Source organism: Oryctolagus cuniculus, chromosome 3 (genome assembly GCF_051225735.1).
Source record: "Oryctolagus cuniculus isolate XC-2025 breed Fujian yellow rabbit chromosome 3, ASM5122573v1, whole genome shotgun sequence".
Classification (NCBI taxonomy): Eukaryota; Metazoa; Chordata; class Mammalia; order Lagomorpha; family Leporidae; genus Oryctolagus; species Oryctolagus cuniculus.
Window position 1 is genome coordinate 119664044 of NC_142869.1, and position 12587 is coordinate 119676630.

The 12587-nt window shown below is 36.6% G+C and overlaps 1 long non-coding RNA gene across 4 annotated transcripts in view; it reads right to left on the reverse strand.

The window, feature by feature from the left end:
• Nucleotides 1-372: 372 nt before the first annotated feature.
• Nucleotides 373-12587, reverse strand: part of LOC127491631 (uncharacterized) — a 115724-nt gene continuing 103509 nt past the window's right edge. For all 4 annotated transcript variants that reach the window (XR_016231663.1, XR_016231662.1, XR_016231666.1 and 1 more), the window contains one exon: nt 373-846. This is a non-coding gene — a long non-coding RNA (uncharacterized LOC127491631). The remainder of the gene's footprint in view (nt 847-12587) is intronic.

The window sequence follows — 12587 nt, forward strand, 5'->3', positions numbered from 1 at the left end:
CAAATTCCAGCTAGACAAATTAAAAAAAAAAAAAAAGCAAAAACTAGTTCTCTAAAAAGAGCAATAAATTTTAATGTCCTCTTACCATGATAATTAAAAGAAAAAGATATGAGACTCAAATCACCAAGGCCAGAAAAGGAGAGGTGCAACGTGACCAATGCTCTAGACACCAAAATGCAAAGGGAACTCTGTAAAGAATGCTTTGGCTACAAACCTGATAATTTAGATGATATGGACCAATTCTTGCAAAGAATGAAACTACTACAATCCCCTCAAGGAGAAATAGATAACTTGAATAACTCTTCATCTGTCAAAGACAAGAAATTAATGGTTTGAGACCTTCAAAATGCACAAAGCACAGTTTCAATGAAGGACTTTATTAAACGTCAAAAGAAGAATTAAAACAATGTTCAACAATCTCTTCCAGATAATAGTGGTTGGGATACCTTGCAGTACATTTTTTTAAAAGATTTATTTATTTATTTATTTGAAAGCCAGAGTTACACAGAGAGAGAAGGAGAAGCAGAGAGAGAGAGAGAGGTTTTCCATCTGCTGGTTCACTCCCTAATTGACTGCAACAGCTGGAGCTCCGCTGATCCGAAGCCAGGAGCCAGGAGCTTCCTCTGGTTCTTCCCATGTGAGTTCAGGGGCCCAAGGACTTGGGCCATCTTTCACTGCTTTCCCCAGGTAATACCAGAGAGCTGGATGGGAAATGGAGCAGCCGGGTCTTGAACCGGCACCCATATGGGATGCCGGTATTGCAGGTAGTGGCTTTATCCTGCTATGCCACAGCGCCGGCCCCAGTCCATGTTTTTGACACCAGAATTATTCTGTTAACAAAACCAGCTGTATTAAAAAAATAAGGAGAATAAAGATGTGAATATTAGCAAAATAAATCCAACAATATATAAAAATATACACATGTATATACATAAATGATAATGTATCAATACTAAATGTGGATCATTCCAGGAATGAATTCTGGTACAGTGTTTATCAATCAAATAATGTAATGCATTTTAACAGATTGAATAAGAACTAAAAAACATAATAATATCAATTTTTACAGAAAAATCATTCAACATAATTCAACACATTCATGAGTATAATAATTCTCAGAGAGCTAGAAAGAGCAGTCATTTCTTTAAACTACTGAAAGGACGCTATGAAAACTATGTAATATTATGTTTTAAAGTGAGCAACTGAAGAATCTCTGCCTAGGACAGAGAGGAAGCAGGGATGTCCTCTTTCACACCAGCGTTCGGCATTGTCCTGGGAGTCCTACACAGCACAATAAACCTAGAGCAAAGGGAAGAAAGCTTCAGATGAAGAAACAAAGCTGCCCATATGCCCTCATGGCATTTGTCCATGTACGAAATTACAGAGCTGTAAAACAACTCCTAGAAATAAGTAGATAGCAAATTTTTAGGTCAACATACAAGGTCCATAACCAAAATATACAAGGTCCATAGCCCAAATAGCAGTAATGACCAACAGGAATTTGAAGTAAAAGAAATATCATTTTTTTTACTATGTAACAAAAATGAAGTACTTAAGTATAAATCCAACAAAGTATGCATAGGTTCCATATGCATAAAGCTACAAAACACTGATAAAATGTACCTAGATGCAGAACTGGAGCCTTATGCAAAACTGAACTCCAAATGGATCATAGTCCTAAATTAAAATGCAAAAGTATGAAACTTCTTGAATAAAACATATGAAAGAAATCTATGTGACCTTGGATTTGGTAATGAGTTTTTAGATAAAACACTGAAACCATTATGCATGAGGTAATATATAGATATGTTATACTCTATTAAAATTGAAAAAATTGTGTTCTGTGAAGGATGCTGCTGAGAAAAAAAGACAAGGAACTGGGTAAAAATATTTAGGACCACATTTCTATATAGCATCTGTATAGTGTCACATGGTACTACACTGTGTGGTTCTGTGTGATACAACAAGGCTAGATGAAATACATGTGCATCAAAACCCATGGAACATATAGAACAAAGATGGAGTCCTCTATGTGTACAATTTTGAAAATAGCACTTAGAAGGGTGGGATGTGCCAGATGGGATACAGATGGTGATAGAAGAATTTATCTGCATTAAAAATGCATGACACCTCCTCACTAATGGGATGTCAAGGTCCTGACCTAAGGATCTCTGGGAATGAGCAGACACTGCTCGATTAAAGGCAAAGGAGATGGTACATAAGCACTCCCCTCTGGTTCAGGTTAACAATTCTGAAACGGCTGTCCATGTATCCACCTTGGCTGACATAAATCACTAGCAGGTGGTGAGAGCCAGTTTTCTCATTATTGGTGATCACAGAGAAGTGTGGATCACAGCGATCCATGCAATACATTCAGAATGAACTAATTTTAGCTCTATATCCAGAGGGATGCTTATGGAAATATCTAGAATTTTGTGTTCATACACACATTCGGGTATGCTCATAAATTCCCTTGCTTTATCAGCTGAGAGGACCTAGAAGTAATTATTCCCCATTAACACAAAGCATGCCCAGTGCCCAGGTCTCAGATGGTACTACTATTCTCCAACAAAGGGAACCAGCTCTCCTTGGAGAAATGGCTGGCTATGGACTTGTAGCAGGGGATATCCAATATGGATCATCTTATTGCACCAGAAGTTCACAAAACATACAGAAATCCCCTAAAGGAGCACAGAAGTGAATGAAAGTACTCCCAATGGCCAAAGTCCTAATAATTTGAACAACACAACAAGTAACAGTAAAAGTTTCAGCCCAAAGTACAAAACAAATATCCCTAAATTCATGCTCATATGTATCATTGAATAAATTTGAAGAAGAATGCAACGTCCCATGCTGAAGCCTTCAGAAACGTCTCCCTATATCCCCCTGCCATACGTGGAGTATGAGTTCCCATTCTTTAGATGTGGGGTTCACATAGAGAGTTCCTGTCAAAGTTTAGAAAGAGTGGTGATGAGGAAGTCACTCAGCAGAGACCCATGGCAAATCCTCCCTTGGCTTACTGTTTGTAGCCCTTGTCTATATTTCTGGGGAGCATAGATCCTTCTACATTTGCCTGTTGAATATTATGGTTAGTGGTGCATTAAGCCTGCGATGTATGTATGTATGTTAGATGTATGAAGTACATCTAAATTACATTTTTGAAACATTAAAGAAGAAAAAGAAAGAAGGAAGGAAGGGGCTTGGGAGAAGGAGAGAGAAAGGGAAAGAAGTATGAATATCTTCCTAGAATTATATCTATGAAATACACAAAGTCTGTTCTCTTTATATTAACACAAATTTTTTTTAAAAAATGAAAGGTTTAATGATTGGGCCTTGGCATATAGTATCTCTTCAGTCCTCTGCACCCCCCACAAGAAAAACATAAATTCAGTCAGATTATATTGAAAAATAACAGAAAAAATCCAGTGGAGGGCATTCTACAAAATACCCAGCCAGTACTCCTTATAAGTTTGCACAAAGAATGTTTTGACAATTCAATTAATATGTCAGAACAGGCATAAGTAAAGCCCAAGAAGTCAGAAAAACACAAGCAAAACAAAACCAAAGAGAACAAAATTTATTACAAAAACAAGGACAATGGTTCTGCGCCAGACAATTTTCTAGCACTGAGGTGACCACAGAGTAGAAATCCGGCAGATGTCATTGCCCTCCGGGAGCTGGAGCACTGGGTAGGAGACACTCCATCACTATCATTAAGTTAACACAATGATGCATCGGTTCTTGATCAGTACCATGGAGAAGGGTAGAGGCAATGCCATTTTAAGTCAAGTCTTCAAAGAAGTTCTCTCTGTCAACTAGTATTGGAGCAAAGAAGCAGCAGGAGGGAGGGAGTGGGGCAAGATCTTAGGATGGGAATGCTTGCAGTATTTAAGGAGCAGTGGCCTGATAAGTAACACATTCGGAAAACACACAGGGACCAGTGGAACTAGCATGGAGTGACAGAGGGGCCTCACCTATTTAGAATTGATCCAGATTTAAGTGAGAGGGTTAATGTCACTCTGGCTTTTCTGAAAGGAGACAGAAATCCAGTAGCAGCTACCTGTCATCCTGGAAAACTAGGGCGCAGGAATAGTGAATTCCCCTTCCTACAAATGGTGTACAGCTCCAAGCCTAGCGCTTCCCATTTGACCCACAATTTGCTGTCTTCCTTCTGCTCTGTGATCAATACTGTATGTTCACCCTCCTTATATTTGCTTTAACGTGATGAGCAGCCACAGATTTCTATTACAAAGCATTGGTTTTACTGATGGAACAAATCTGTCCTTCTTTATTTACATTCCAGACACTGATAAAATAGAACAATCATATCTATTGGTATTTTGAGTGAGCAGGGTTATAATTTATTCCAGTTTGATAGGGTCCAAGAACGAAAGAGATTAAAAACAATACAGGGCTATATAAAATGACAATTTAATTGGTACTGAAATAAAACCCAGTACTAGGTATCAAAAGGCTTTGCTATTGATGTTAAATTGCATTTTCCCAGGGAGGAACAACAGATATAATTTGATGCCTAGGGGAAAGGAATAAAGTTAAGCTTTTTTTCTTGCACAGAGCAGAGCAGTAGCCTGTGTTTGTACAGTCATGCACCGCATCAGGAGAACTCAGTCAAGTACCGACCACATCCATGGACCCCTGATGTCATGATCACTAAATGTCACAGCAGAATGTATTACTCACATGTTTGTGCGCATGTTAACATAAACAAACCTGCTATGCTGCTAGTCATACAAAAGTATATACAATTGTATACACGTGCACAATACTTACTAGTGATGATGGATGACTGAGTTACTGGTGTACATAACTACTTGTATAATGATTTTTGCAGTGTACTCCTACTCATGAAAAAAATGCCTGCTGTAAAACACTGTGCAGCATTACTCCAGCAGCGGACTTCCACCTGTCATGCTTAGTGCAACTCTTGATGGCATCAAGAGGCCACACTGAGTGAGTGACTCACACCATCTGGATTTGTGTAACTTCACTGCCATGCTCTCATGATGACACTATGACAGCACGTAGCCTCACCTATAAACAATATATGACATGTATTTAAAACAAAAGTAAGAAAGAGATCCTGGAGTGAGCTTTGTGGCACGGTGGGTTAAACTCCCCTTTGGGGCACAGGTACATGTTGAAGTGCCTGTTTGAGTCCTGGCTACTCCACTTCCCATTCAACTTCCTGGAAACGTGCCTGGGAAGGAAGCAGATGAGGGCCAAGTACCTGGGCTGCTAATGTCACCCATGTGGGAGACCTGGGTGGAGTTCCCTGTCTCCTGGATTTGACCTGGCCCAGCCCCAGCTGTTGCTGGCATTTGGGGAGTGCACTGGTGGATGGAAGATCTCTGTCACTCTTTCTCTTTCTGTCACTCTTTGTTATAAATAAATAAATCTACATTAAAAAAAAAAGCTCTATACCAGGATCAGGGGACAAAAATCAAATATGTTTCCAAAGCAGAAAAAAAAAAACAGTTTACAGTTTCGATGAAGATTAATTTTTATACCTTACTTTTGTGGTGTTTACATTGGTGTTTTATCTTAAAAAAAAAAGCAAAACCCCAAAACATGAAGATTTATTTCTATATGTTATTCTAAAAATCATATAGCTTTGGTCCTTACTGCTAAAGGTAAGATTAATTTTATGGTTGTTTTTATTCACAGTGTGAGATTTGAGTTCAACTTCATTTTTCTATGTGGATATCTAATTGTCCTAGTATGATTTCTTGAAAAGATGATTCTTTCCTCCAGTAAAATGTGTTGACACATTTTGGAAAAGTCAGTAGACCATAGGATTTTCCCTCCTGAACTCTCAATTCTGCTTCACAGATCTTTATTTCTACCCTTGTGCAAGCACTACAGGTCTTCACAACTAAAGATCCATGGTCAGTTTTGGAATCAGAAAATGTGAATCTTCCAACGTTTTGATCTTCTCTTAGGTTGTTAACAGCTACTCTGCATCTTCTATGTTTGCATGTGAGTTTTAGGATCAGTTTACCAATTTATGCAAAAAAGAATTATATTGGATCTTTGGGTCAATTGGGGTATTAAATTTCATATCGATGAACATAGGATGTCTTCTTACTTATTCATATCTTTAATGCTTTGAATGATACTTTGTAATTTTGAGGGTGCAATTCCTGCAATTTATGCTCAACTTATTCATAAGTGTTTTTTTTATTCTATTGTAAATAAAATTGTCTTTTTTTTAATCCATGTTCAGATAGTTTATTTCTGGTTTATAGAATATAACTTATTTCTTTATTTTCACATTGTATCCTGCGACGTTGTTGAAATTATTAGTTGTAGTAATTTTGTGTATTCTAAATAACTTTCTATGTAAAAGACCATGTATTTTGGGAATATAGCTTTATGCCTTCTTTATGAAACTAAATGTCATTTATTTATTTTTGGCCTTAATTACCCTGAATGGAACCTCTAATAAAATTAAAAACAAGTGAGGAGAGCAGATATCTTTACCTTTATCCTGATCTTAAAGTGGAAGCATCCTGTGTTTCATTGTTAATACGATATTAGATATGGGTTTTATTCAAAAGTTTTTGGCTAGCCCTAAGAAATTCCATTCCATTCTGAATACATTGACTTTTTGATTGCTTGATTTTTATTGCCATAAAATGGTGAAGGGGTTTCTCAATTTTTTCTCTGTTCTTCAATCTTGTCATTTTGATCCTTTTCCTACAAATATGATGTATTAATTTACTGATTTTATTACATTAACTAAATTTTTAATAAATCCTACTTGATCAAGGTATATAATTCTTTTTATATAGTATTCATGCAAATATATTAAGTGTGGTTTTATGTCTAGATATTTATAAGTATTTTGCTGGTGATTTTGCATTTTCATCCATAAGGAATGTAGATCCAGAATTTCTTTTCTTTTTACATCTTTATTAAGTTTTAGTATGAAAGTAATACCAGTTCATAAAATAGATTGGAAATTTGTTCCTCCTTTTCTCTTTAGTTTATAATATTCTCAGAAAAGTTTGTGAGGAAATATTTTTTGCTTTAAAATTTCAGTAAAATCCACCAGGGAAACTCCGTACCTGCAGTATTCCTTATAGTGAGTTTTTAAATACTGATTTAATCTCTTTGCTTATTGTCAGCACTTAGATTTCTTTTTTTTTTCTTGAGTTAGATTTGGGAGGTTCTGTCTTCTAGAAATGTGCCCATATCATCAAAGCAATTTATTTGTGCTCATAAAATTACTCACAATATTCCTTCCAAGTGCTACTTTATCTGCATCCTCTAAAATTAAGGCATTTTTTCTGTTTGTTTGTTTTAAGATTTATTTTATTTGAAATTCAGAGTTAGAGAGAGAAGTAGAGTTGGGGAAAGAAAGAGAGAGAGAGACAGAGAGAGGGAGAGAGAGATCTTCCATCCGCTGGTTTACTCCCCAAATGACCACAATGGTCAGAGTTGAGCTGATCTGAAGCCAGGAGCCAGGAGTTTTTTCCAGGTCTCCCACATTGGCTCAGGGGCCCAAGGACTTGGGCCATCTTCCATTGCTTTCCCGGGCCATAACAGAGAGCTGGATCAGAAGTGGAGCAGCTGGGACTTGAACCGGCACCCATATGGGTTGCCAGTGCTGCTGGCTGCGGCTTTAACCCACTGCACCACAGCACCGGTCCCTGTTTTTTTTTTTTTTTTTTTTTTTTTTTTTTTTTTAATCATAAGACATGTTCTACCTTCCCTTCAACTTCTGCTTTGATCCATTAGACAGTTAACAATATACTTAATTTCCACATTTTCCCACACTTTGTGAATTTCCCAAGTTGCTTGCTTTTTTTTTTTTTTTTCCTTCTCAGATTGATTTCTTTATTTGAGAGACAGAGTCACAGACAGAGACAGGGAGAAACAGAGAGTGAGGTCATCCATCTGCTGGTTCACTCCTCAAATGGTTGCAATGGTGGGAGCTGGACCAATACAATGCACAAAGCCAGGAGCTTCTTCTGCCCATAGAGGATGCCAGCACCCCAGGCAGAGGCTTAACCTATATGCCACAGCACTGTCCTCCAAGTTGCTTTCTTTTATTTACATGTAACTTAATTCCATTGTGATTAAAAATATTCTTCATGCAATTTAATTTTTTATTTTTTCATTTTAATTTTTTTAAATTTTTAAACTTTTTTAAAATTTTAAAATTTTAATTAACTGCTTTATACATTTCCTTATGGTTTGTCTTGAAGAATATTTAAAGTGCACTCATTCAAGTCTTCTACATCTTTATTAATTTAATGTCTATTTTTCCATCCATTGTTGGAGGTGGGATATTGAAGACTCCAATTCTGTTGTTCAGTTTTCTACTTCTTCCTTCAAGAATTCCAGTTTTTCCTTCAGGTAATCTTGGGCTCAATTGTCGGATTCATCTGTGATTAAAATTTGCAAATCTTATTGATTTGGTGGCCCTTTTGTTGTGGAGTACTAGTTTTTAATAGTAACAATGTTTCACTTAAAGTCTATTATGGTTGATATTAATTTATCTGCTTCAACTCTCTTTTGATTGCTACTTAAAGAGTGTCTTAGTCTGTGCTATTATCAGAAGATACTCAAAACTGGGTAATTTGTAAAGAGCAGAGTTTCCTCATAATTCTGTAGGCTGCAATGTCCAAGACCAAAGCCCCAGAATCTGATGTCTGTCAGGAGTTTTGTTGTCAGTCACACAACAGACGGTAGACGAGCAAGAGAGAAAACATTATGCAAGGCCTCTTTCATAAGCGCCTTACCAGCATTTTGCCACAGCTGGTGAAGTCTCGGCTCATGACACCACATCTCTTATCAGAGTGCCAATTCTAGTACTAGATATTCTGCTTCCAATCCAGGTTACTGCTAACATGCCTGTGGCGCCAGTGGATAAAGGCCCAAATACTTAAACACCTGCTACCCATGTGGGAGACCCAGGCTCCTGTGGCTCCTGGCTTCAGTCTGGGCCAGGCCTAGCTGCTGTAGCCACTTGGGGAGTGCGCTAGCAGATGGAAGACCTCTCCTTCTCTCTCTGCCCTGCCCCCTGCCACTGTCAGTCTTCCTTTCAAGTAAATATATACTAAGCAAATCTTTAATTGTATTAATATCACTGAAGAGGAAAGAGGCTTCTTGGCCTAATGACCACTTAAAGACCCCATCCCTTAATATCATTATACAATCTGTTAAGTTCCAATGACTGGAATCTGGAGAAGACATATTCAGTCTCTGACAAATGATATATCCTTTTCCCATGCTTTTCTAGTCAACCTGTTTGTGTCTTAAATCTTAAATCTGTCTCTTGTAGTCAGCAGATCGATGAGTAGCAAGGCAAGATCAGATCAGTAATTAAAAGTCTCTCATCAAAGAGAAGCCCAGGAAACTTGGTTTCAAAGATGAATTCTATCAAGCAAAAACATCAATCATCATCAAACTCTCCCCAAAAGAAAAATGAAAGGGGGAATACTTCCAAACTCATTTTATGAGTCCACCATCACCCTGCTACCAAATACAGGAAAAGATGTCATAAGAAAACTACAGGTTAATATCATTAATATATAGGTCAATTCCAAAATCCTCAAGAAATACTATACCCAACCTGCAATAGTACAATAAATCATCATTCTTCATGAGCAGGGGATTTATTCCTGAGTCCAAGGTTGGCTCAACATGAACAAATTAATAAAATTATGAATAGAATAAATGACAAAAATCGCATTATCATCTTAATAGACATAGAACCAACATCTGACAAAATTCAACATCTTTCATGATTAAAAACTCTCAAAAATTGGTTTTGTAAGGTTTACCTTTCAACACCATAAAGTAGACATCACCAACTCACAGTTAACATCATAATCAACCATGAAAATAGATGGGGATGACCACTCTTCTGTTCAGTACAGTCCTGGAAGTCCTAGCCAGAGAAATTAGACAAGGAAAAGAATAAAATGCATCTAAATAAGAAAGGATGAATCAAAATTGTCTTTGTGGGGCCAGCATTGTAGTGTAGTGGGTCAAGCCATGACCTGTGATGCCGGCATTCCATATGGGTGCAGGATCAAGTTCTGGCTGTTCCACTCCAATTTAGCTCCCTGCATAGGCCTGGAACCAATCTAGCTCCCTGCATAGGCCTGGAAAAGCAGTGGAAGTTCGACAAAGTATTTGGGTTTTTGCACCCATGTGGGAGACCTGGAAGAAGCTCCTGGCTCCTGGCTTTGGCCTGCCCAGTCCTGCCTGTTGCTGTCATCTGGGGAGTGAACCAGCGGATATAAGACCAACCTCTCTCTGTAACTCCGACTTTCAAATAAATAAAATAAACATCTTAAAAAATTATCTTTGCCCTTGATATGATTTTAGATACAGAAAGTTCTACAGACCTCTCCAAAACACTGTTAGAACTGATGAACAGATTCATAAAGTTGTGGGATACAAAACTTACTTGAGGAAATCAGTAGCATTTCTACACAAGCTAACAGTAATAAAATTGTCTAATAAAAAAAACAACTCCATTATTAATAGTGTCAAAAATATCTACTTAGAGAGGTTTAACCAAAACGGTAAAGTATCTGTATAATGAAAATTATAATCATAATGAGGTACAAAATATTGAAGAAAGAAATTAAAAATGTCTCAAATAAATGGCAAGATACTCCATGTCCATGGATTGAAAGAATCAATTCTGTTAAAATGTTCATGCTACCCAAAGCAAGCTACAGATTTAATGAAATCTGCATCAAATTTTCAATGTCATTCTTCATATAAATAAAAGAAAAAAACTGTAAAATTTGTATAGCACCATGAAAGTCCACAAATACTCCAATCTTGAACAAAAACAAAAACAAAGTTGGAGGTATTGTCTACTCAATGTCAGAATATATCACAAAACTATAGTAATCAAACAAGATGGTATTGACATAAAAACAGATATATTGGGTTAAATAGGCCAGAAATACAGCCAAAACCCTTTGGTCAATTGATTTTTTTATAAAGGCACTAAGAATACACATTGGGAAAAGGACAGTCTGTTCTTTAAATGTTAATAGGAAACCTGTATGTTCACATACAGGAAAATAAAACTACATCCTTACCTCACCCCTTATTCAAGAATCAACTCAAAATAGGTTAAGATCTTAAATGGAAGTCCTGAAACTTCAAAACTAGTAGAAAACATAAATGAAAACTTCAATGACATTTATCTGATCAATTTTTTGGAAATGACCCTAAAAGTACAAGAAATGAAAGCAAAAATTAGCAAAATAAACTGCATCAAACAGTAAACTTCTGCTTAGCAAATGAATGAAGCAAAAAGAAAGCCCACTAAATGGAATAAAATATTTGCAAATTACACATTGTATCAGGGGCTACTCTCAAAAGCATATAAGGAATTTAAATGACACAATGATAAGAAAACAAATAATCTTATTTTTAAATGGGCAAATGACTTAAATAGATACCTTTCAAAAGAAGACATAAATGATCAAGATATGAAATAAATGTTCAGCATCTCTATATCATCAGAGGAATGATAATTAAAACCACAACAGTGTCTAGCACCGTGGCTTAGTTGTTGGCTGCAGCACTGGTATCCCATATGGGTGCCAGTTCAAGTCCTGGCTGCTCCACTTCTGAACCAACTCCCTGCTAATTCACCTGGGAAAACAGCAGAGGATGGGCCAAGTGCTTGGGCCCCTGCACCTATGTGTAAGATCTGAAAGAAGCTCCTGACTTCTGGCTTCAGATTGGCCTACCTCTGACCACTTCAGTCATTTGGGGAGTGAACCAGTGGATGGAAGATATCTCTTTCTCTTTCTTTGCCTCACCTTCTCTGTAACTCTGACTTTCAAATAAATAAATAAACCTTAAAAAAATCACAACAAAGTATCACTTCACATATTTTATACTTGTTATTATAAGAAAGATGAAAGATATAAACTATTGCTTAGGATGGCAATGTAAAGAAAAAAGAATTTTTATACATTGTTGGTGGTATTGTAAATTATTGTGGCCATTTTGGAAAACAGTATTGAATTTCTTTTAAAACTAAAAGCACAGTTAACATATGATCCAGCTATCCTGTTATTGGGTATATGCAAAGGAAATGAAATTTATATTATTCCAATAGCCAAGATATGGAAACAATCTGTATATCCATCAATGGAGAAATTGATTTTTAAAACTGGGTACACAGACGCAATAGGATGCTATTTAGCCTTAAAAGGAAAAAAATGTGTCATTCACAAAAATATGGATGAACCTAGAGGACTTTAAGTCAAGTGAAAGAAGTCTGGCACAGAGAGAAATATTATATTATCTCACTTGTATATGGAATCTAAAAGAGTTGAAGTCATATAGGTAGAGAGTTGAATGGTGGCTGCCAGAGACTGGCGGAGAGAGAAGTGGACAGGGAATGAGAGATATTGGTCAACAGTTACAAAGTGAAGCAAGAATAATAAATAGTTCTATAACACCAAGGTGATTTACTGAAAAATAATGGATTGTATATTTCAAAATAACAAAAAAGAAGAATTTTAAATATTCTTACCACAAAGATATGACAAATATGTTAATTACTTTGATTTGAT